A 24,630-nucleotide genomic window follows, 5' to 3' on the forward strand; every position below is an offset into this window, starting at 1 on the left:
TTTTCTTTTTTATTTTTCACTTATTACCTCATAAATACAAATTTACACAAAAAAACACTGCCAATGCGAAAGTGTTGTCGATTCTTAAATTTATTATCGACATCGCTAATAAATTAGCGTTCAGCATTTAGAATGATTATGAAATAGTTTCATTTTTGAACGGTGACTTAATTCTGAGAAAGTGAATAATTGCAAAAGCAATGCGAGGTTTTCACATGCACAAGCGTTGATACAAATTGACCACGTAAGATTCGTTTATCAGGAAACAAGAACGAAAGGAAGAGGGGAAAAAGAAAGGAAAAAAAAAAAAAAAACAGAAGCCACATGAAAGCAAAGAATGAAGTGTCGATCACGTTACTCGACGTTATCACTCGACTTCCGCGTATAAAACGGGTTAAAAGAAGGCTCTCGTGCTTAACATTTCGTAATCAATAGCTACAATACATTTCCAGCCGTACGCGACGATGAAAAAAATAAAAGAGCTTTTGTACTCTTGAAATGAAAATAATATTATATACTTGAAAAATGTTCTCACTCTCTGAATTTTGAAACATTACTTTTCATTTGATAATATACACATTTATATATGACACATATATACAATATACACATTTTATATATGTATACATTATATAATATGTACATATATTAATATACGTAATATATATACATATATATATGTATTGTATAAAATTTATATATTGTATTATTAATTTATATATATTTATGTATGTATTATTAATATATATATTATAATGTATATATATGTAATGTATTATTAATATATATATTTATATATATTAATTATATATTTACATATATATATTTATATATATACACATTATACATGTACGTACAAGATGTTGTATATAATTGATTAATTTTATACTGTCCTATCCTAAAATAATACAATTAATAACATTCTACTGTTACTTACTGTTTAAAACTACAGTTTTATAATTATACAAGTAAAATATCGTGCAGTTAAACTTACAAGTTACACGAAAGTATTTATTATTTTTATTATCGATCGACAAGTATCCATATTAAGTTCCAATAGTTACGTACAATAAGATAGATATAATTATCAATTAATTTTTTTAATTTATCGATTTATCGATCATTACGAATACTATTTTTTTTTTTATAAATAAATATTTCTCAATTGTCAGAATTCGAAATATAAATGAAAACGCTGAGAAAACGAAGCGTGAAAATAAGTTCAGAATTCTCATTCAGAGAATATCTTTCGTTCATACAAAGAGCATTATCCCTGTTTACTTTCGATTCTTTAAAATCGACGATCGTATTAACCTCTTGCGCTGGAATGACGTGCCACGAATGTCGAGAATTTTTTGTTACAAATTGTTTCGAGTATATCCGGGTGTAACCAAGGTAAAACAAATGATAAGTTTATCAGTTCTTAATAATTTCGATCCGTATGATAACGTACCGACGAATTCAAAAGGAAAAGAAAGCGACGTTATTGTATACGGTTCGGTCACTCGTTATGGTCCGCGCAACCAGTTGGCCAGCGCAAGGGGTTAAAGACGCAATCAGTTTGGTAACGACGTATAACCTACATAAACTTCCGTTCAAAAGGATCATCCGCGGCGTTACAAGGAAGTCTGTATAATCGTTGATTTATGCGACGCATGCGCGATAGATCATTACGCAGTTGGAGCGTAACGTAAATTACAGAGGAGGTAAACAGAGTGTAGATCGGAGAAAGTCTTCCCTCGTTGTTCTCTTCTCCGTAGATGCATCGCTGTTATTATGTAATTTTCTTGCGTCGTCTCTCCTATGCTTGCGAAACTTGGACGATAGTTTTTTTCAAACAATTGACAGACACATAGGAAATGAAATGAAAGAGAAACAGGGAAAGATTTCAAATACAAAATATAAACATATAATAAAAAATAATAAAAATGTCAAACGCAAGAAGATATAGAAATACAAAATTTTAAAAAAATACCTGATCGAAGCAAATAGGTACACATGATTAGAAACTTACTCAAAATTAGTTGAAAATATATTGTATGAAATAATATTATAATAAATTATAATATAATAAATAATAATATTATAATAACATTTTTCAATCTTTTAACTTCTCATAAATTATATTATATTAGTTCCGATTTACCTGATTTATATATATATTATATTATATTAGTTTAGGTTAGGTTTACTTGATTTATTAAATTACATTAGATATATCTGACTTATGTTACATTATATTTGCGTATTGTATTATACTACGTTAGATTTCGGTATTTGGTTCTCTTGTAAAGGATTTTAATAACATAATTGACAAAATTGGCAAAATATATAAACGAGCAATGCAAATACTGGCATGAATTGTAGGAAGTAGCATTTAAATTGTTTAAATAAACATGTAAATTGTAAGAAGATTATGCGGAAATTATTTATAAGTTGAGAATGTAGCTATTATAAATATTAATCTATATATCTATCTATAAACTATAAATAATAATCTTATAAATGTATAAGAATACTTATATATTTATTCTTCTATTAAGAAGAAACAGCTATGATACATTTTTCCAAAGAAAATAATTGCAGACTTTGTTAATTGAATACAGTATTTAGTACAGCTTGCAGTAAGCATTTATGTATAACCTACATATATAAGAGTGGAGTAGAATTGCTTAACGCGCATAAGCATACATAAGCTCAAAAGTGTTAAATTTTATAACATGTTTATATCTAAATTAATTAGTTACGTTGCAACTAGTTGTAATTATTTTTGTTTGTTTTGTAATTATTTTTATTATATATTGCTTTATTTTTTATTATATATTTTATTATTAATTACATTATTGTAATATATGTATATTTTGTTATATATTTTATTTATTGTGTTTTCGAACAAATTTGTCCTGAAATCAAACAAAGACAATAGAAAAATATCACACACACATAAATGTTGTTCAAAACTCGTTTCAAAGATCAAATATGAATAAAATTTATTGTTACGTAATAGAGGAAAATAAGTAACGTTTACAACATGAGTTGATACAAGCCACGTTCTCATAATTAAAGTCTCATTTGTTATACGAATTCAATAGTACGTCGATATTAGATTTCATAGCAATAGAAATAGATAATGGTATTAAATGTAAAATCTGTACGCTATGTAGGTTCAGTGCAACGCAGACTAATTTGTTCCAATGTAAAGCGCAAAGCATTGTACCTCATCTTTTCCATATCTCGCATTTTCATTACAACTCTTTAATAAAGCATTTACGGCCGTTTTTATATGAAATATATTGCTATTTACTTTCAATTATTAATAAAGAACATGTTAGCACAGTTTGTGAAAACTTGTACAACGCTTTGTGTATTTTACTCTTTGCATTTATTTTATTTATTTATTCTTTGTTAATGTAAATACCTGTATTTATATTTGTATTATTTATTTTTTTTAATTTTGGCAAAACACGTGAAACATTCTATAGATTTTGTGTAACTCAAGATGAAAATTTTAAGTAAAATAAAATAAATGATTTCAAATGTTTATTTGTTTTGAAAGCGGATCTTTGAAAACTCGGAGATCCTCTTTATAACGTATATGCTTTTAAACATAACGTGCACATTCTTCTTGTCTTTCACACTTTACTGAATTTTCTAGCATTAGAGTTAAAAATATCATCTTTTAATCCTTTAACCACGGGTAAGGTTAATAAGTGATATCAATGTTTAGTCATCTTGTATGTGAGTGTACATATATATTAACATATGAAAGTACATGTATCTAAAATTAAATTAATTTATTATTAATTATTTATAAGATATATATTATTTATATATATATAAAGCAGAGAAAATGTTCTTGATTTAAATTTTTACAAAAACTTAGATGATTAGTATACATATAATTGCTGATTAAACAAACAATTAAAGTGATATAGCTTGAGGTTACGTCGAAAGAAACTGGCGCCGCTTTCATAACTGATAACCCAATATCGCGACTGTCTTATAAACAAAAATTGCCAATATACTCCGTATGACGTCATTCCTTCTCCTCTATTATCTAACTATACTTTCCAATCATCTTTTCGTAGTTCATTCTGTGTTCTTGAAAATTATTATTTTTTGTTACAAATCGACAGAACAATCCCAAATTTTTTAACGATTTGTAGCTTGTTTATAAACTTAATGATAACGAATAAATTTAATTTATAATTCATCTTACACTAAAGAAACCATGGTTATTTGTACAAATGTACAAATCATTTACTTCTACTGTATCTGTGTTTATTATTCGTTCTACAATGATTCAACAAGTACTTGAACGATTATCGTGGAAAGTTTTGCCAAAAGAATTATCTAACCTTAAAACTCGCACAATCTTTTATTATCTAAAAAAATAAATATCAAATTTGAATTCCGTCAAGGTTGAATGATAAATAATGAATGTGAACATTTCTATCTCAAGATATGTAATTTTCAATATTTATGCAATATTAATTTCTAAGTGTTGCAATTTTTTGGCGAGCAGTGTATTGTGTTACACGAAAACAGTTTTTGGAAATTCATTATCATTATAATGCGAAGTAATTATCATGATTATATGAATAAACTTTGAAAAAAAAGTTAAAAATATATATAGAAATTAGAAGGTATGTGTTCCAAACATGTGTATTTAAGGAAAAATGTGAATTTCTACTATATAATAAATGTTAAACCTGATCTCATTGTATCAATTTCAAAACTGACAATACTGTTTATTTTCAATAAATATTCATTATTAATATTAATAACGATTAACAATAATCGAATATAACTTTTCGCTGTCAATAATAATTACCGATAATCAAAATAAGGCAATAAATCAATGTGAACATGAAAAATACAGTATTTAGTCGATCTTAACCTCTACCAAAAAATCTAAATCACATTTAACGACCAGGACGTTAAAATTACACGTACATATATAAAATAAATTTGGATCATCGATGGTTAATGCTAATAAAAATGGAATTTCTATCGTTCGCAATTTGGTCACTGACAGTCAAAGAAAATTTCAATCACTCGTAACGATTCATAACCTAACCAAACTTTCAATCAAAGACATTAACTGTTGCAGTAAGACATAACTTTAAAAATTTGCCTTATAACAATTGCGAAATAAGAAGTTTCCTTCTTTTTGAAGTTGATGGAAATTTGAGAGAGGATTTTTGGTGATTTTCATTGAGATTTTATTGCAGCGATATATTTGTAGAATAGTCCAGTGGCAATTAAGAATTATTTTCTGATATTAACACTGCCGGATGATAAGAGAGATTTTAGATAAATTAATTTTAGTTAAACAGGCTTCTGGCAAGATTAATGTTGACTTTTTATTATATTCTAGTTGAGATTTTACTATAGCAATTTATTGAATATTTCAATTATAATTATTATATTATTATGTTTGTTATTCTTAATTATGATATTAATTTATCATTTTAAATGATAATTATTGTAATATTCAATATATTTGATATAACGTACGTACTTGTAGAAACTCCACTAGCAATTTACGATTAATCTTTTCTCAGTATTAAAGTAATAATGTTGAAAACCGAAGCTGTTGCCAAAATATGCTGACTTGTATAAAAATAGAAACAATTCTCTGATTGTTCATTGATTCGTCTTGTACGTATTATATTATGAAAGTAACTTTATTTATTTCATAAAGGAGTATTTGAAGATATATCCGGGGAATCGAAACGATACAAAAAAAAAAAGAGGTCCGAGGGAAAAAGAAGAAAAGCCGGGTTTCCGCGACCTTGAGTTGGTCGGTGAACCCGATGCTCGCGCGTCCGCTTACGTCACGCTCTCGCCAACTTACAAGGAAGTGCTTTCTCGTTCCTCCGCGGGTAGAGAGAAAGAGAGAGAGAGAGAGAGAGAAGAGAAAGAGAGAGAGAGAGAGAACCAGAAAAGAGAGATGCGGGCCGAGATAGCAGTCACTGGCGTAGCGCACCGCGCAAACAAATCAACGTCCGTCCACTGTACTGTAATCCCTCTGTGCTCGTGTTAGTCTCGGTCGACGTGGATGTCGCCGCCGTTGCCCGGAGTTTGACGCCACTCTCTGTGCAAGCGGTGAACGTATTATGGCCTCTGCGTTATCGCAATTAAGAACAAGCATGGAAACTTTTTTTTCTCTTTTTTTTTTTTGCACGCGGTTGCGGATCGCTCGATAAACCGATACCGGAGCGAGTTCACAATGTTCACGGAGAGCGGAGCCAAGCAAAGGATACACATAACCGGCAGACAGATCTTCGCCGTTTAAAGTCCTCCGAGTGACGCGGATGTCGATTTAGATAATTTGCCTCGGCACTGGATATGCTCGTGCGTCACTGATGGGCGTTATTCAGTCGCATGATGAGTATTTATGTTTCGTTACTTCATGGGAATTTTTATCATATATACGTATTATATATATATATATATATTCTATTGGAACTTACTATAGGTTCGTTTGATTGCAATTTCATTTGTTACTTGCATTGTTCGTTATTCGGAAATTCGTAATATAATTGAAATCGAGAAGATACGAAAATACAAGGCAGAGTTGCGTTGTCGCTTCATTTTTAAGAGAGTCGAGTTTCTAAACTAGCGGAATAAACATAACCTGTATTTAATTAAGTGCCAATTAGACACGAGTAGAGAGAATTCTAGCTTCTGTTTCAAACATGTTTCGAAATAACAGATCGACAATCTCTAATTGATCAAACTTTTGCACATTCTATTAGTTATTATTTGAAACAGCAATTGTTGATGAATTTCGATTCTATAAAAAAAAAGAGAGGGGGCCACCAATTTGGAAAATCCCCTTCCTAGAAAACAAAGGAACTTGTCTTTAAGAAATTTTATTATGAAATTGCGCTAAAAAATTGTGATTATGAAAATTCTCGTAGCGTCCAAAGGATCATGAATTTCTTTGTACAGTCCTTTGTACAGTTGAAATTCCTTTTAAATATTTTACAAATTCTCTAACTTCTTTACACGATTAACCTGTACTATATTTAAAATACAGCATGTTCTTTTATTATTGCGTTGAAACTATAATTTCATCTAAAGAGACCACTATTTGTGTCTTCGCCTCCCCCCCCCCCTCCTCCACTAAAGTTGCTATGAATTGTATCCATTATCGTTTAAATTGCACGATAATTCAAATTTAAAGCCATAAACTCTCCCCGATGAACGATCCTATCTCGCATATCGTCTATAATCCGGTATTTCTCCGTTCCACCGTCCAGTTACGTAAATATAGAAATTCATGCGTGTACATCAATCATGCAATATCGTTACCATCGATTGTAACGATTCATTTTGTTAATCGTGTACACGCACGCACATAACGAAAGTCCACGCCCGTGCTTGGTATCCTTTGGTTCGGATGGTTATTAACCACTTGCGCTGGCAACTAACTGCGGACCATAACGAGTGACCAAACCGTATACAATAAATCGTCGCTTACTTTTTAAACTAAACGGTTCTATCACTGGATAGAAAATATTGAGAAGTAATAAATTTATTATTTGTTTCGCCTATTTTGTTTTACTTAATAAATATACTTTAGAAACTGAGAAAATATTGCAATTTTGAGAAAAAAAAAAATTCTCGACGTGCGTGACACGTCATTGCAGCGCAAGAGGTTAATCACTTGCACTGGCAATTGCGGACCATAACGAGCGACCAAACCGTATACAATAAACCGTCGCTTTCTTTTTGAACTCGTCGGTATACGACTAGATAGAAATTATTGAGAAGTAATAGTAAATTTGTTATTTGTTTTGTCTGGGTTATAAGAATATACTGAAAACTGAGAAAATATTGCAATTTTGCGAGAAAAAATTCTCGACGTGCGTGACACGTCACTCTAGCGCAAGAGGTTAAAACCCATTCGTGTCGAATTTATCGCTTAAAAAGAAAGGAAAAGAGAAAGAAAGAGGGGGGGAAAAGTAGCGTGCAAGGAGCGAGATTGAAGAAGAGAGGGTCAGTGACACGTCGTCGAACAGAGGTTTATCAGACGAACGACCGACCCACGTGGTTAGTGTTCTCCGCCTTCTTTTATACCCTCGATCGCCGCGCCACCAGGAACTACTCCCAGAAAGAAAAAAAGACACGATCAAATGTTGTTCCATGCGCGTTCCGTTATACCATATATAATGTACCTTCTTCTCGTCTTTCTCTCTTTTCTTCCCATTTACTGTTATTATTATATTAACTATTGCACTATTATATATATTGTTATATTATATTTTTTCCTCATGTTTGTTTGCTGCATTATATTTACTATTATATATATTGTTATATTATATTTTTTCCTCATGTTTGTTTGCTGCATTATCTGTATTTTAGTAACATAGAAATTCGTTTAGAATGCATATTGTTCTGTTTCCTCGTTTTAAATTTATTACTACATTCTTTATTACTACATCTGTTATTTGTATTTTAGTAATGTAGTTTATCTCGAATTTGTTGATATTTTAACACAAGAATACATAATATTCTGCGTTCAATATGTTTAAGATCGCGTTCTGGTACTGTAAGTACTTCAATACTTTCTTTTTTATGAAGAGAGAAAATGGAGATAAGGATAAAATAAACGCTTCGATTAGAGAAACACATGTAGCGCACTTAAAATGATAACGATGAACATAAAAACTCGCAAAAAAACTTATAAATTACATTATCAAAAATTATTGATTTTGACCTAATGAACTTTATTTTGATATAATCTTTTCTGGCAAAATTGGTATATTGAGTAATCCAAGATAAATACGAAATGTCTTGTGTATTATGTGTAAATGTATTTTATTTTGTCAGAAATAAGTGGTAACACACTTGATGTTAAAGAGAAAAGATCTAAAAAGTTTTGAGGATTTTAAATCAATATTTCTAATGTAAAAATATTTAATCATATTTATCCATATATAATATCATAATACTTAAATTACAATATGAAATAAGATAATATATTGTTTGGAAATATACATAGATGTGAATATTATTAAAAGAGAGCAAGGAACATTCCTTATAAAAAAAGAAACTAGAATTTTATATTTTATTATTTATATTATCATGTATTATATTTATATTTTATCATTGATATTAGTAATATCAAGTTTTTCTTAAACTTCTTTACTTTATAGACTTCCATACTGATCGATACTCACGGATACAAAGTTGTACTTTATTGTAAAATTGGTTTTTCTTTATTCCTCTCAGTAACAGACTACAATGTCTTAAATTTAGACCTTTATTTTACACGTCGTAGAAAATTTTATCAGGTTAGAAGATAACCTCAACTCAAAGAGTACCTCCACAATTCTATTTAATTACAAAATAAAACATTCTTATTCATTATGCTTTACAAAAAAAAGAAAAAAAAAAAATTGTGCTAAGTTAAATAAACACCCTTATTTACCCAGAAAAATATCACAACACAAAACCACCATAATAAATGTCAAATTCATTGGCGTTATTAACCGTGGAAATTCTAATTCTCAGAGGTCATAGGAATTTCACGCGGTGAAACAGATATCGAAAAGGCCTGTTATCGAGTAGAAATTTCCCCAAAGTTTCCAACTACCTGTTACTCGAAGAGAAGAAAAGAAGGAGAGCGCGAAAGATCGAGGGTGAATGAGAATCTCTGCGGAGGTACAAAGAGAGCATCGAGGCCTCGGATGCACGTGCGTGCAACTAACGCCGACCGGAAGTCGATAAAAAGGCTGCTTCACCCTCGTCACTCGGGAGCAAGCTCGTCCTCATGGGAACCAGCCTCTTTCTTCTCTCTCTTTATCCTTCCTCTCGCTTCTCTTCTTCCTCCCGTTTCTTGTCTCGTCTCTCCCTCTCTCTTCCTCCCTTCTCTCCCCCCTCTGTTGCTCTTACATCCCCCAACACTGTACCGTACCAGTGTGCCATCCACCCTCTTCCCGGGAGAAAAGGTTTCTTTCAAGTGGCCCAGTAAACTTGAAAACCATCCTCCGAAGATGCACTTTACTTTCCAAAGGTGTTCCTTTCTCCTAGAAGAAGATGTCTTTCGCTCGACAGAGAACATTCCCTCTCTCGTGGCTTCGGTTTATTTTTCTTTTTACCTATCCCCTTGTTCTTGCGCCCTTTTTTCTACTTTTTTTTNTTTTTTTTTTTTTTTTTTTTTTTTTTTTTTTTTTTTTGGCGACTGTACTGTATAGCGAGAATTGCGTTCCATCTTGGTAGATATATGAAGAGCATCACAGTAGTGTGATTAAATGCTATTTTTCATTTGTGAAATAATGCTTTGAATTTATTGTTAAAAAATATTCGTTATAGTTTTTAAAACCATGAAAATGTATCATGGCAGGAAACAAAGTTATGCGTTAATTATTTATGAAACTGAAATAATGATACTTTTTTAAATTTGAAAAAAGTACGTGAAATTGAAAGTTTTCTTTTCTTGATTTACGTTACTATAATTTTCAATAATATAATGAATGCATGTATTTTCGAATTACAATTAACAATTGACAACTATTATAATATTATGGTACAATGAGAATATAAAATTTCTATTATACAATATAAATATGAAAATCGTTATGCTTCGAATGTTGTATATATTGTATTAATATAATTAAATTATATTATTATATATCATATTTTATATATTATAATATTTCGTATTATGTGCATACATATTATGTATTCTGTGGAATTTTGAACTTTAAAATTTCCAATAAAAATCCGCTGTCTACTTGTAAGAATTTGAACTTGTAGCAGAGAAAAAATTTATACAATATACTTCACGCAGTATTTATATCCAAATAAAATTTGTATATGATTTTTTTTCATAAATAAAAATAAACAAATAAATGAATACTTTGAATGAAGATCCAAAGCACATTTTTAAAGGTATTCTTAAATTACAATAGTACTCCTCCTTTGTACAATTTCAATAAACATAAACTGCAAAACGCGGTTTATTGTGACATTTAATTTCCCTATTTCTAAACTCCACCTTTTTCCCATAAGTTTCAGATACCTAATGTATTTCTTGTGTTTAACATTACACGTTCTCACCATCTGCAACTTGTGTGTACTAAACAATCGACAAAAACGTAACGTGATCTAACCTAATTACTTTAAATTTTGTAAGCTAAAAATTGTTAAGACCAAAATATATGTATATTTACATTTGTCTACATCATGGTAAATAACTACACATAGAATATAAAAAATATAAATAAAATACAAAAATATAAATATAAATATAAAAAATAAATAAAATATAAAAATATAAATATACATATAAAATATAAATAAAATATAAAAATATAAATATATATATAAAAAATAAATAAATATAAAAATATAAATAAATATATAAAAATATAAATATATATATAAAAAATAAATAAAATATAAAAATATAAATATAAATATAAATATAAAAAATAAATAAAATATAAAAATATAAATATAAATATAAAAAATAAATAAAATATAAAAATATAAATATATATATAAAATATAAATAAAACAAAAATATAAATATATATATATAAAATATAAATAAAACAAAAATATAAATATATATATATAAAATATAAATAAAACAAAAATATAAATATATATATATAAAATATAAATAAAACAAAAATATAAATATATATATATAAAATATAAATAAAACAAAAATATAAATATATATATATAAAATATAAATAAAACAAAAATATAAATATATATATATAAAATATAAATAAAACAAAAATATAAATATATATATATAAAATATAAATAAAACAAAAATATAAATATATATATATAAAATATAAATAAAACAAAAATATAAATATATATATATAAAATATAAATAAAACAAAAATATAAATATATATATATAAAATATAAATAAAACAAAAATATAAATATATATATATAAAATATAAATAAAACAAAAATATAAATATATATAAATATACATATAAAAAATATGCTATTCGTCGTAATGTGTTAAATAAATCTCTGCGCAGATTCTATTTCTTGAGTTCTGTCCATAAAAATATGAATTTGTATAAACAAGCATAATCTATCCATAACTAATACGAGTATTACATAAAACTATAATTATTTATTTATTTCTTGTTTATCTCTGCAATTTACTGTTTGTCGTTTCATTTTTCTGATATAAAATTGTTAATGACAAATGCTGCTTTAAATAGTAGTTTTAGTGCTCTTAACAAAAACTGAGTTATTTGTATATTCATAAAAATATGTCAACGTGGAGCCAATACGAAAGAACTAGTGCTTCTAATTTAGGACGTTACGATGTTCTGTAGAAACGACACGAGCGTACAGCTTTTTTAGACGTCAAGACCAAAATAATCAAATGCACGCGAAATGACTTGTTTTGATGTTATAGTTATGTCGTCGAGACAGTGGAAAGTTTGGCAGGTTATCGACCGGTCGGGAAGTCTGTATTTATAAATACAGGATGGAGGAAGTACCGCGATATTAACAGCAACTAGAGTCAGTCGCTACTGCAATATCGAGGAACCAAAACCGACCAATAAAGATAGACGGGAAAACTTTATCTGCGTGTCGCTAAAATAATTTTCGCACCTATAGATGCATAACGGAATCCAGGGTATGATATAAGTATGTATTTGTGCATGAAACTTTAAATACATTTTTAATCTAAATTTCCACTCTCCAAAATTTTAAATCACTCATTTGTTCGAAAAGCAATTTTGATTTTTGAAAAGGAAGATTGTAAATGAATTTTTCAATTGTCCTATATTTTACAAATGACAAAGATGAATGCCCATAAATTTATTTCAGTCTTACCAGTGAAAATAAAAGTCACAATTTTTACATTATTTTCAATTTTAATTATTACAATTATACATGATTATATATGAGTAATCAGTGAAATTAGTTAAAAACGATTATGAAGAGTGTTTTTACTATTACTACGTGTTTCGAAACGATTAATTTCATTGAATGATTCTTAAACTTTTGAGATATAAAAAGTGCCACAACAAATTAATTGCTTTAGAAGAAAACAAATTATAAAGATTCGAATGAAATTTTTCATCGACAGAATTTCACGAAATAAATTCTTAATTTATATTTAAATCCAATATATTTTATATTGAAATTAAATATCAGGAATAATGTATTAGAGTTTACTTAATTTTAATATCACACTTAAGTTCAATGAATTTTATAAACATTGCGAATAATGTACCTAGAATTAATTCTGAAAGCATTAATCGAGTATTCAACCAAGTAAGTGATCTTGATAATTTAACGGTTAACTTAATCAGCTTAATCAATAGGTTTTTAGATAACCCAACAGTCAATTAATTAAGATTCTACTGCATGCTCAAAGGGTCAACGCGCGGGAAGAAATTAAGAAGTCTCGACCGAATGACGCTCGATGAAGTAGAGAGGTTAAAGAACCGCAACAAATGAGAAAGATGAGACAAAATAAAAAAAAAAGGAATCATAGATGGGAAGAGAGAACATCGTTTTTTTTCACTCTGAATTCGGTTCATAGCAATAATGTTGTGGAATGTTGTGATGCGCGCGCATCCATCCACTTAACCTCACTTCTAACGCCCTCCTCAAATTTCTTTTGTAATTCATAGTATGAACACTTAAGTGTAACAAATTATCAAACAAAGGATATACAAAAGTAACATAATTTTCTAATAATAGAATTAAAGACTGACCCAATTATTTTTGGTGATTATTTTAAGTTATATTAAGACATTAAATATATTTAACCTTGCTATTTTCCTCACTTTCTCATAGCACTCAGTTTCTTCAAAGATTTTTCTTTTTTTGCAATATTTTATTTAGAAAACGCGTGGAATATATGAAATTATATTTGAATATAAAAACTAAATATTTTAATAATATCTACTGAAATATAATATTCATTTCAAATAATAATTGACCCAAGGGGAACAGCAGAGGATTAACATATATTTAGACATATCTTTCATATTATAAAATATATTAAATAAATGTATATTATATATTATAAGATAGAGTAATAAATATACACAAACAAAAATTAGAACATAAATACAGAAAAACATGTTAAATAAAGTATGGAAAGAACAGTAAGAAAATGTAGAATCAGATTTTGTTTTAAAAACTTAGTACTATACATATACATATACATACATACATATACATATATATATATATACGTATGTATAGTATTAAGTTTTTAAAATAAAATCTGAGTCTATATTTTCTCAGTATTCTTTCCATACTTTCTTTAACATGTTCTTCTGTATTTGTGTTCTAATTTTTGTTTGAGTATATTTACTGTTTATATATATATATATATATATATCTATATATATATATTTCTTCTTGTGACAAAACATTATTAATACGAGCATCTATGTATTAATACGAATATCTGTGCACAAGATTACATACATTTAAACGAAAATATTTTTCTTTTTATTTCTTGCGAATATTTTTTATCTCTCGTTACATGTAACTGTCTCTTGGCTTCTGAACGATTCGGCCATTACTGAAATTGATCGGAGAATCTTTCTAGGATGAAGATTATAGTTTAAGTGGCAGAGAAAAGGAGGAAAAAGAACCGATGGAACAAGAACTGGCGAAGGTATTTTAAACGCGACTTCCTCCTCGAGTTTTCCTCGAAAGAGGGGAACCGGATGCCATCTATCGCGACCGTCTGCTTCCTTTTTGCTCCCTCTTGGAATTAACCGGACGAACGAGAAAGAAGGGACACCTCTCCAGAGAGACGGCTTCCCAAGAAACAGAGAAAGGGAAAAGAAAGCAAGAGACACAAGGGAGGAGATCGAAAAGGAGAGAAGAGATCGAATTGACTGCTCGTCGATTTCTTCTCAAAAGGAGAACGAGAGAACGAGACGAAGATAGCGAAAAAGAAAAGTCCAAGGTCCGCGCTTCCGGTCCGGATACAGACCGGTTCTCTTCTTTGCAGTGCGAGAAGGAGAGAATCAGTTGGACACATATTCTGGAATGTTTCTCATAGTATATCTTATCCGTTACCCTAAATAAATTAATCCTAAACTCGTTTCTACTTTATGGTACAAAAGTTAGTTGTAGAAGAGATATAAATTGTGCAAAAATTCCTTTAATATTGCACTAAAATACGTATTAATACATTTGTATCTGTAATAACAGGTACCTTATCATATTGTACTTTACAAATGATGATGTTATAATTATAATAGATACTCTTTTAATTGTAAGAAATAGTTTATAAATTATGTAAAAACTCAATTCCACTTTATTGTGAGTACTTTATACATTAGGTACAGTTGTACGTATGTTTGTACAAGAAATAATACAGATAAGAAATGATAATAACTACTACTTTAGACTATGTAAGAAATAAGAAAATTTTTATCTATTTTCTTTATTGAATCATCGAAAATAAAATTGAACGTCTTTTGTGTAACTGAAATAAAACAAAAGATTAATTAAAATAAAAGATCCGATTTTCGAAATGTTTTATGCAAAATGAAATACAAAAATATAAATAATTAAAATTTACAGGGAGTTACATTTTAGTCTTCATTACAAGTCAAGATAAAAGCTATTATTTATTCAAAGATTTTATGTTTTCAAGATTCTACAACCAACTTTTTAAAATAAATATCAAAGTAATTTTGAAGTATACACATTTATAATTAACTATGATGTTTCAAAATAATCTGAATAATTCCAAATATTCTATTAATATTTTATCTATTATTCAATAGTTATTCAACAGTTTCAGTACATATTCATTTACAATTTAATTAAAGAGCTCTGAAGAAAAATAAAAAAGATACATGAAAAATGTAACGAAATGTAACTAATCTACATTTTAGACTTCGTGCAACACATATAAAAAGATGTTATCGTTTATATAATACGATTATAAATCATCGTCTACAAATATTATCCTTATCGCGTAGTATAATAGTAATATTTCCTTGAAAGGAATAAAACTAATAATTACTAGAACTTACATGCATAACAACTATCTACACGCACATTATAATAGAACTTGTTAATATTTGCAGTATTATTTTACCTTATTTTGCATCTATTCTTACAACTTCCGCGCGTATTTTTACGTTTTAATTTTTCCCTCTGCAGGTTATATATGAAAAAGCATCAACTTACAAATTGTTTCCTCTTCATACCACGGAGCTCCTAATTTAAAGAGAAAGTTTCACAAAAATAAAGAACTAAGAAATGTTGCGTATTTATCCACACAACTTGTGATCGTTTCAAACATAATTCAAATTTGCTCGAGCATATTTAGATGATTAAAAAAAAAAAATTCAATGCAAAACTTTGAATGTATTTAAATTTAGTATTTCGTCTATTCTTGATTTTCTTGATCTCTAAAATCTGCCATAAAAACTACTGTTAATGTTATCATGGATTTGCTTAATTTTGAAACTTCAAATTTGACTTAATGTTGTTACTTATTTTTATCAAGAAAAAATTGAATATTTTCGAATCTTTTGAGCATAATACAAATTCATATAATCAATTATAACATCACGATATCACTTAAAGATTACAAAATAAACTTTATATAATTTTTCAGAGTTCATTTCCATAAAATACAATAGAGCCTTCCATGTACGACTTAATAGGGAAACAAACACTGTTTGGTGAATAGAATTTTCGGATAATAAAACAACTATACTTCTCAAATGAAGTATTTAACTTTGTTATTTCTGTTAAATGTTAAAATTATTTTAACATTTGTCAAAAAGCCACATATAGTCAACGATCAATAACGATCGAAAATTTATATCATTGCCGATAAACATTATTAATGAGAATTACAGTTCGGTAATTTATTATAATTATTTCGATTGTTCATAACAGAGAAACTTTTTTATATACAACTTCATAAATATTATTTTACATTCATATAAAACAATTCCTCGCAATAGTATCAAAACATTTTAAAAACCATAGAGTTAATTCCCCATGTAAATCTCGCGAAATTGTAAGCAAGTAAATGTCTTCTCATTAATAATGGTTACTAGAAAAAATTTTTCCATCAGTTATAATCATTATCTGTGACCAGAGAGATAGATTTCAATCGACAAAATTTCGAATATAACAATTATGGTGCATGATCGAAGAAATTAGCGCAGAGAAAAGCACTTATTTAATATACTGTTGGAATATCAGAATATTCGGATAACGGGGGTACAGTAATAAATTTACAGGGAAAAAAAAAGAAAAAAAAAAAAAAAAACGTTTCTGCGGACAATTAGAACGTTTCGAGGTTAGTGAAGAATAACGAAAGAAGTCGCTAGAAATTTACCGGCGGTTAGACGTCGACACCTCGTCCGTGATCTTAACGATCGATCGAGCCCTCCCTCGAGGCTCTGGAGAATTTTCCATCCCCCTTTCCACCCTGCTGCCGTAGTGCTTCCTCCCTCACTTCCGGGTTCTCGGCTCTTCCGGCCGGAATTACGTTTCGAAAGGCTTTCTTCTCCTCCCCGCCCGCCCCCCTCTTCCCCTCCTCCTCCCGCCACCCTCGCCACCCACTTCCTCTTCCTTCTACGTCGTTTCTCCCCTTTAACCTCTTATCAGCTCTCTTGACTGCTAGATAGAAAATCGACGTAAAAACCTTTCGAGCAAACGTTTTCTAGATATAGTATCGAAAAGCTTTTTCTTATCGCATACACGCCTGAGAATTAATCATTTCAGGCGTCGAAGTTTTTCTTTCGCACGACTGCACGTGAATTTCGACTTAACCTTTAACTAGTATTATTAGGTTAGGCGGCTACAGGTTTAAATTAGATTCTTAGGTTAGGTCATACTGCGTGTTATTTTTTTTTTTTAATTGTAGTTTCATATTTCATATTTTATGCGACAAGCGTGTCGCTGGCGATCTCCGTTGAACAAAATTTAGATTATAAAGTAGAATAACGGACTTTGGAATTCAGTGATTTCATTTGAGCGGTTCATAATTCATAATTCAACGGATCGTATTTAGATTAGGAATTTTGCATACCTTAATGGATAAAACTAAAAAAATATAACTGCATACCTTTGCATAACACAAATATAAATGTCACCAGTCATTTTGCTCAATCATTAAGTGTTATAATGAATACTGTACTTGGTCTCTGAATGTTATGATAAATATTATATATACAAGGAGTTTCAAACTTAAATCGCGAGGGATTACTTTACAGGCAAAAAAAAAAGGAAAAAAGAATATTCTATAAAAAAACGTCAGTAAATGCTTCATTATAGAATTATGAACAAATATTGTATAATTCATTACAGTGCGCAGTAGTTGGCGCGCAGTATTAAATATGCGCATGTCTTTTAACACGTGGTAACAATCTCGCAACGTTAGTTATAAATGACAGTGAAGCAATAAAAAACTTAGAATTTTTGAAAGCTTGGACTTCTCTCAGAATTTTTCAATTATCTACTCCGAAGTATTGCTCTTATAATTGAACGAAGTTTTCGAGAATTTCGTTGAGTTTCAATAAAATTTGCGATTTTAATTCTTCGAGTTAGTTCTTTATACGAAGACACTTCCTTTTGAATAAATCTCCGTTTTAAGATTCCTCACAAGTAAAACAATAACCTAACCAAATGGTAAAGGAAAATGCGTCGTTATTTATTTCATGCGTAGAATAATTTGTTCATAATTCTGTAACAAATCAGATCAACTTTATATAACATTTTTCCTCCTTTTTATCTGTAGATTAGCCATTTAAATTTGAGTCATTTTGCATTTCTGCGTATTAAATGGATTCTACGGATTTTAGCATTTTTAATATTTCGCTAAATTTACAAACAGATTTGCAATCTAACAATGATCAAAGTTCGACCAGCAATTTCAGCACACATTTATCGTGAAACTTTTCGAAACCAATTTGTTTTTATTTCAAGAGCAAAAGGTTGCGAATATTTGAGAATTTTCTTTATTCGTTTTTCATTTTAGTATCGCCATAGCGACGAGTCGAAAAATTATGAAAATAAAATTCTCTCTCTAGACAACAACGAAAATTATTGGTACAGCAAAAAAAAAAAAAAAAAAAGTTTGTAATTCAACGACGATTCTCAGAAGTCATTTTAGGGAGTTGGGAGTCTCTTGCGACACGTAACTCGGCAAACTCGGTCGCAAAGATCACGCGAATTCTCGCGAAGCAACGTGTCAGAGTTGTCTGTTTCCCGGATCTCTTCGTCAATAGGCGCCCGAGTGAACGAGACGTAGATAAAGGAGGCGGTTGTCTGGCGGAGATTTGCAAGAAGCTCCACTTCGGCGAACAGAGGCGACACACAGAGATCCCTCGCGTGTTTTTTTTTTTTCAACCGGGGTGAAAAAAAAGGGAAATAAAGAGAGAAGCGGTAACGCAGCCGCGCTAAGGAGGAAGGAATTATGCATGATTTTGTTCGAGCTCACGTGTTATGTAAATGATAACGTGCAACTTCCTGAATAACGATCAAGGAGCGTAAGCAACAGCCGCTCCGCTTAGCCGTCGCGTTGCACACTCGCGCGCCAATGGTGTGCGTGAACGTGAACGCGGACGCGCGCGCGACCGCGTTTGCGCGTGCGCGCGTGGAGGTGCAAGAGAAAGAAAGCGAGACAGAAGGGAAAGGTGGGGGAGGGGGGAGGGTGCTACATAAATCCTTCACACAGTTGAAAATTGAAGTGTACAGGGGGACACAAAGAGGTTAAGTCAAGCTCTTTTTTTTGTTTTCCTTTTTTCGTTTAAACAGAATTTCGGTCATCGACCGATTTGTGTACTATTTTCTTATTACTTTAGGATCTTTAACCTCTTGCGCTGGAATGACGCGCACGTCGAGAACATTTGCCCCAAAATTGCAATATTTTCTCCGTTTTAAGTATACCGAAATATAACAGGCAAAACAAATAATAAATTTATTACTTTCTAGTAATTTCTATCCAGTGATATACCGATGAATTATTGTATACGGTTTGGTCACTCGTTATGGTCCGCGAACCAGTTACTTAGTGCGAGAGGTTAAGTCTAGCCGAGCGAATAAAGGCGTACGCGGAATTATTCTAATTGAATTAAAAGTAAGAGAGAATGCTAGATAACTTGATAGCGAATGGTAGCTGGATCCTCTTTCCGCTATCAATTAACGACTTTGTGACAAAGGGGATTAAAAAGTCGAGTATTAAGGTATTACAGGAGATACTAAAATACAATTTTTTCAGACACCGTCGTGTTATTATGGATATAACGTTTCTTAGATTGTATACAGAGAATGAGAATTTTATCGTTATCTGTAATTCCGTAGACCGGTTACTGCCTTCTTTTTCTTATAGCAGCGCCGTCGGAATTTAGGTTAAGTTATCGAGCTAATTGCGACGACGAGGAAGTCACACACGTCGAAAACGATCTTTCAATTATTATCAAATACGCTGTTGTTGCGTGTAGCGTGATATTATTACGACAAAAGTTTCGGTGTATCGTTACACGTCAGAAAAAGGGGTTAACCGCAGAAAGAAAACGCTCGTGTGTACACGGCGGGAGGGATGTTTGTTTACGGAGCATTCAAAATTCGATCGATGCGTTTCGCGTTGATAAGCACAGCGTGTAAATATAAATCATAGGCTGGATCAATTTCTCGCGAAGTTAAACGATCCTTGAAAATCCTTAATTAAGCTGATTTTAGTTAAACGAAAAGCTTTCCACACCGTGGAAATTAATTACGGGAATTCGGATATATTTACGCGGCACTATGTTTTAATATTACTTCCGGCAAAGTCAATACGAATAATTTTAGTCGTCGCAATGTATACGTAATTAAAATGAGAAAGCATAATGAAATGATTCCATAATTCATTGTGTTTAACATGATGAAGAATGGATAAACGCGATGTGTATTAAAATTCATCTCGACGCACGTCATTTATGTAAAAACGTGGACAATATTTCAAAATTATCATAAGAAGTCGGTAACAATGAGATCGTACACTGACGATCAAGTTTGTCTCATAATGCAGCTAGCGATAGCTATTCTAATAGACGTTATTTAATTTATAATTTGTAAGATTGGAAAATAGAATTATCTACATTTCATATTTCATATCTACAATTAAGGGAAAGGCGAAAAATGTTAATTTAAAAAATAAAATGTTAAATGTTTGAAATAAAAACAGAAATTTCCTAAATAACTTTTGTTTACGAGCGTACAAAACAAAGAGCGCATAAGTATAATAAATATTTTTTATTAAAAAAAAAAGCGCGACGAAATTAAGAAAATGGCGAAACAATGTATCAGATTTTCTTGCGGTGGCCATTTAAAGAGCGATATTTAATCGAGCAGCGAATATATTGCGCAACGTTGAAATAAGAGGACGAAAAAAAAAAAAAAAATGTAAAAATAAGATCATTACCTCAATTGTGGCCTAGCCAATAAATTATCCGACACGGCGTAATATCAATAGTAGAGATCGGTTAGCGAATAGAAATGAATTTCCTTCGTAGTCATTGGGCAGAAATCCGCGCCCTAATACGTCGCGACTCCAGCCTGGCATCCACAGGTATCCTCGAGACACCGACCACGCGCACGTGTATCTTTTCTTCCGCTACTCTTCTCTATCTCTCCCTCGTTCCTCCGTCTCTCTCTGTCCTTCTCCCTCTTTTTTCCGCACCTCGTACGTATTTATTTATACACCCATTCCAATATCTCCGGTTGATCGTAGAGAATTTTTCTTTGCACGCAAGTGGAGATCCGCTTTCAAACGTTCGGATATATATCTTTACACAGATATCGGATTTTCGTGTCCATACGATAAAAAGTCCCGTGGTATCGGAATATCCATGTGTGTTACGCGCGTAGGCTAAGTGTATCACAGTCGGCACCACTCGAATCACTCTCTCCCTCCCTCGCGCTGTCTTGTCTTCTCTTCTTTCTTCCTCTCGCGTTCTCTCTTTTTACCGGGATTAGCGGAAGTCCGACACAAGGGAGCGGCAGGTAAATTCGAGGAGGATGCGAGACACGAAACGGATTTCCCTTTCACCTCGGACGCAATTCGATTCGGCTCGCGAGTCTTCGATAGCCACGAACGAGCCCGCGACAAAATCAACCCACTCAATCTCGGAGCTGGTGAGCGACTGAGCCGCGAGTCGCAATCTCCGCTGGAAGCTTGCCGCCACACCCCCCACTCCTCTTTCGCACGCCGCGAGAGACGAGTGCGATAGCGCGCATGCGCGCGGCTTGCCGCGCCGTATAACACGTTCGACGAACGGAGACAAATGGACCACCGGAACGCGCGACCCTTCGAGTCGGACGAGGATGGATAGACGGCCGGTTATACGGCGCGAACGGAAATAATCGAAGCGTTGTAATCGAGTGGGAAATACCATAGGGGCATTGGAGGGGGGGGCTTTGCCGACTTCCTCGTAGCTTCCTCGTAATCGCGATCCTGACTGTCGACGCGGACCTGCCTTTTTGCGGGCTCGAGTGTCTCCCCCGAGGTCGAATCATTTTTCAGATCGATACCAATCCATTTATTTATCATTTTCCTCGTTTCTGAATTGAAACGCATCAAATTGTGTCGCCGATGACAGAAATTTCAAATTTTCTTGGTTTGCCTGACGTAGAATTAAAAATCTCGCCCGTTGTCTTGTATGTACAGTCTGAAAATTATTGATTTTAGAAAAGGGATGTTAATTTAGAGTGACATTCTCTTTCGTTGAAATTTAGGTCGAAATTTTCGAACTACGAAAACCTTGTATACATAAGAGAAAGTTTATAATTCTTGGGTTGCATAAAGCCGGCAATTCTTCCGGGTCTCAGAAGAAGCCTATTTTTTTTTTTTTTAATATATCTGTCCACGAACGTTCTGTCACAATCGACATAACTAAAAATTGATCGTGCTTGAAGAACGGTTGAACGAATTGAACCACAGGGAAGGATTGATCAGGGGTTAACGAACTGGTAAAAGGAGATTCGATTTAGTTTTATGTAACTGAAAGAATTTTCGAGTTCAATACTCGAAAAAGGTGTCGGCTCGCCGGAATCTCACGAAAAATAGTCACGTCAACTAATTCTGTCAAGCTGATAAGAGATAAGAGCACGATATTTCAACGATCTTTGAAGAAAATAATCTTTCGATTCCTCGACGTTGACGATGCAATTGAATTAATGTTATAAGAGTCACAAATTATAAATTATCACTGTTAATAAATTTTTTTGTTAGTTTCATAATAATGACGACATAGAATTATATCTGTATCAATAAAAATCTGTAATATACCGATTCAATTACTATTACAAATTTAGTTAAAATTTATTATCTATATAATTCTTTAATATAAGTCTTTATATATTTATTACATTTATATTTGTACTTACACATGTATTATATTTATATTTTATATTTGTTATTATTTATATAGTTTTACAGGTCTTTATATATTTGTTATATTAATATTTATACTTGTACTTATAAATACTGATATTTGTATTTCTTTTTTAATATAACTTTTCATACATTTATATTTGTACTTATATTTGTATGTATATTTATATTTTATATTTGTTATTATTTATATAGTTTTACAAGTCTTTATATATTTGTTATATTAATATTTATACTTNGTACTTATAAATACTGATATTTGCATTTCTTTCTTAACATAATTTTTCGTATATTTGTTATAGTTATAGTTCATATTATTTGTTTGTATTGTATATATATATTGTTTTATTTGTTATTTATATACCTACTAATTTCATTTAATATAAATCTCTCCACTTCTTTAATATAATTTTTCAACAACGATTTAAATATTTTTCTTACGAATCTCTCTTTTTTATAAATTCGTTGAAAAACAGTTGCGGTTTCCACGATGATCTCAATGAACGGTGGAACATTTGTTCGTGCGTCATAGTTCACTCGAAGATAAAATCACGGAGCAGCAGTTTAGAGACGTTAATCGTTCGTTATTTAACGAACAGGTGCATACCCGCGTTTCTCCCCTTTCTTCCGTTTTCTTCCGCAAGAATCGGCAGGCGAGTTTGAAGAAGGACCCCTTCCAGAAACGATGCAGGTAGCCCACGTTTCAGGACGCCCACAAACCTGTTTTACCTGTTATATCCTGGCTGGCGTATGAGTACTACCGATTCTTATGCCTGATCTTTTCCTTCTGTCTTCTCTTTTCCTTTCTAAAGGACCCTGTAAAGAGAAAAAGACAAAGAAGAGAAAGAGAGATAGAAAGAGAGAGGGAGAGAAAGAAGGAGAAACGGAAACACCGAACGATTCGTCAATCAAGTAGGTTGACTCATCGTCAAACCGCAAACAATGTTTAAGAAATTCCGCGTGTTGTAAAAAGAGGCCTTGTCAATTTTTAATTTCAATTTTAGAAGACTATATTGAAATTGCTATATTATGTTAAATTATCATTATTAGTGTGATAAATGTATATCATTTAATGTATACTTATTATATTATATTAAACTACGTTAAATTGTTAATTATTATTATCGTGTTCTATTAAATTATTAATTTTAAAATACTCTGCTATATTAACTATGCAAGATCTAAGTATCAAAAAGTTGTACTGCTGTATTAACCTATTACCTAGATTACTC

General features: G+C 30.9%; 1 protein-coding gene across 1 annotated transcript in view; it reads right to left on the minus strand.

The window, feature by feature from the left end:
- The window catches only part of LOC122529168 (ets DNA-binding protein pokkuri), a 38,796-nt gene extending 16,624 nt beyond the window's left edge, over nucleotides 1-22,172 (minus strand). Inside the window, exon 1 of the mRNA XM_043655000.1 lies at nucleotides 21,428-22,172. The gene's annotated coding sequence lies outside the window, so the exon portion shown is untranslated. The remainder of the gene's footprint in view (nucleotides 1-21,427) is intronic.
- Nucleotides 22,173-24,630: the final 2,458 nt, after the last annotated feature.

The sequence above is a fragment of the Frieseomelitta varia genome, unplaced genomic scaffold (assembly GCF_011392965.1).
Source record: "Frieseomelitta varia isolate USP_RPSP 00005682 unplaced genomic scaffold, Fvar_1.2 scaffold_131, whole genome shotgun sequence".
Taxonomy (NCBI): Eukaryota; Metazoa; Arthropoda; class Insecta; order Hymenoptera; family Apidae; genus Frieseomelitta; species Frieseomelitta varia.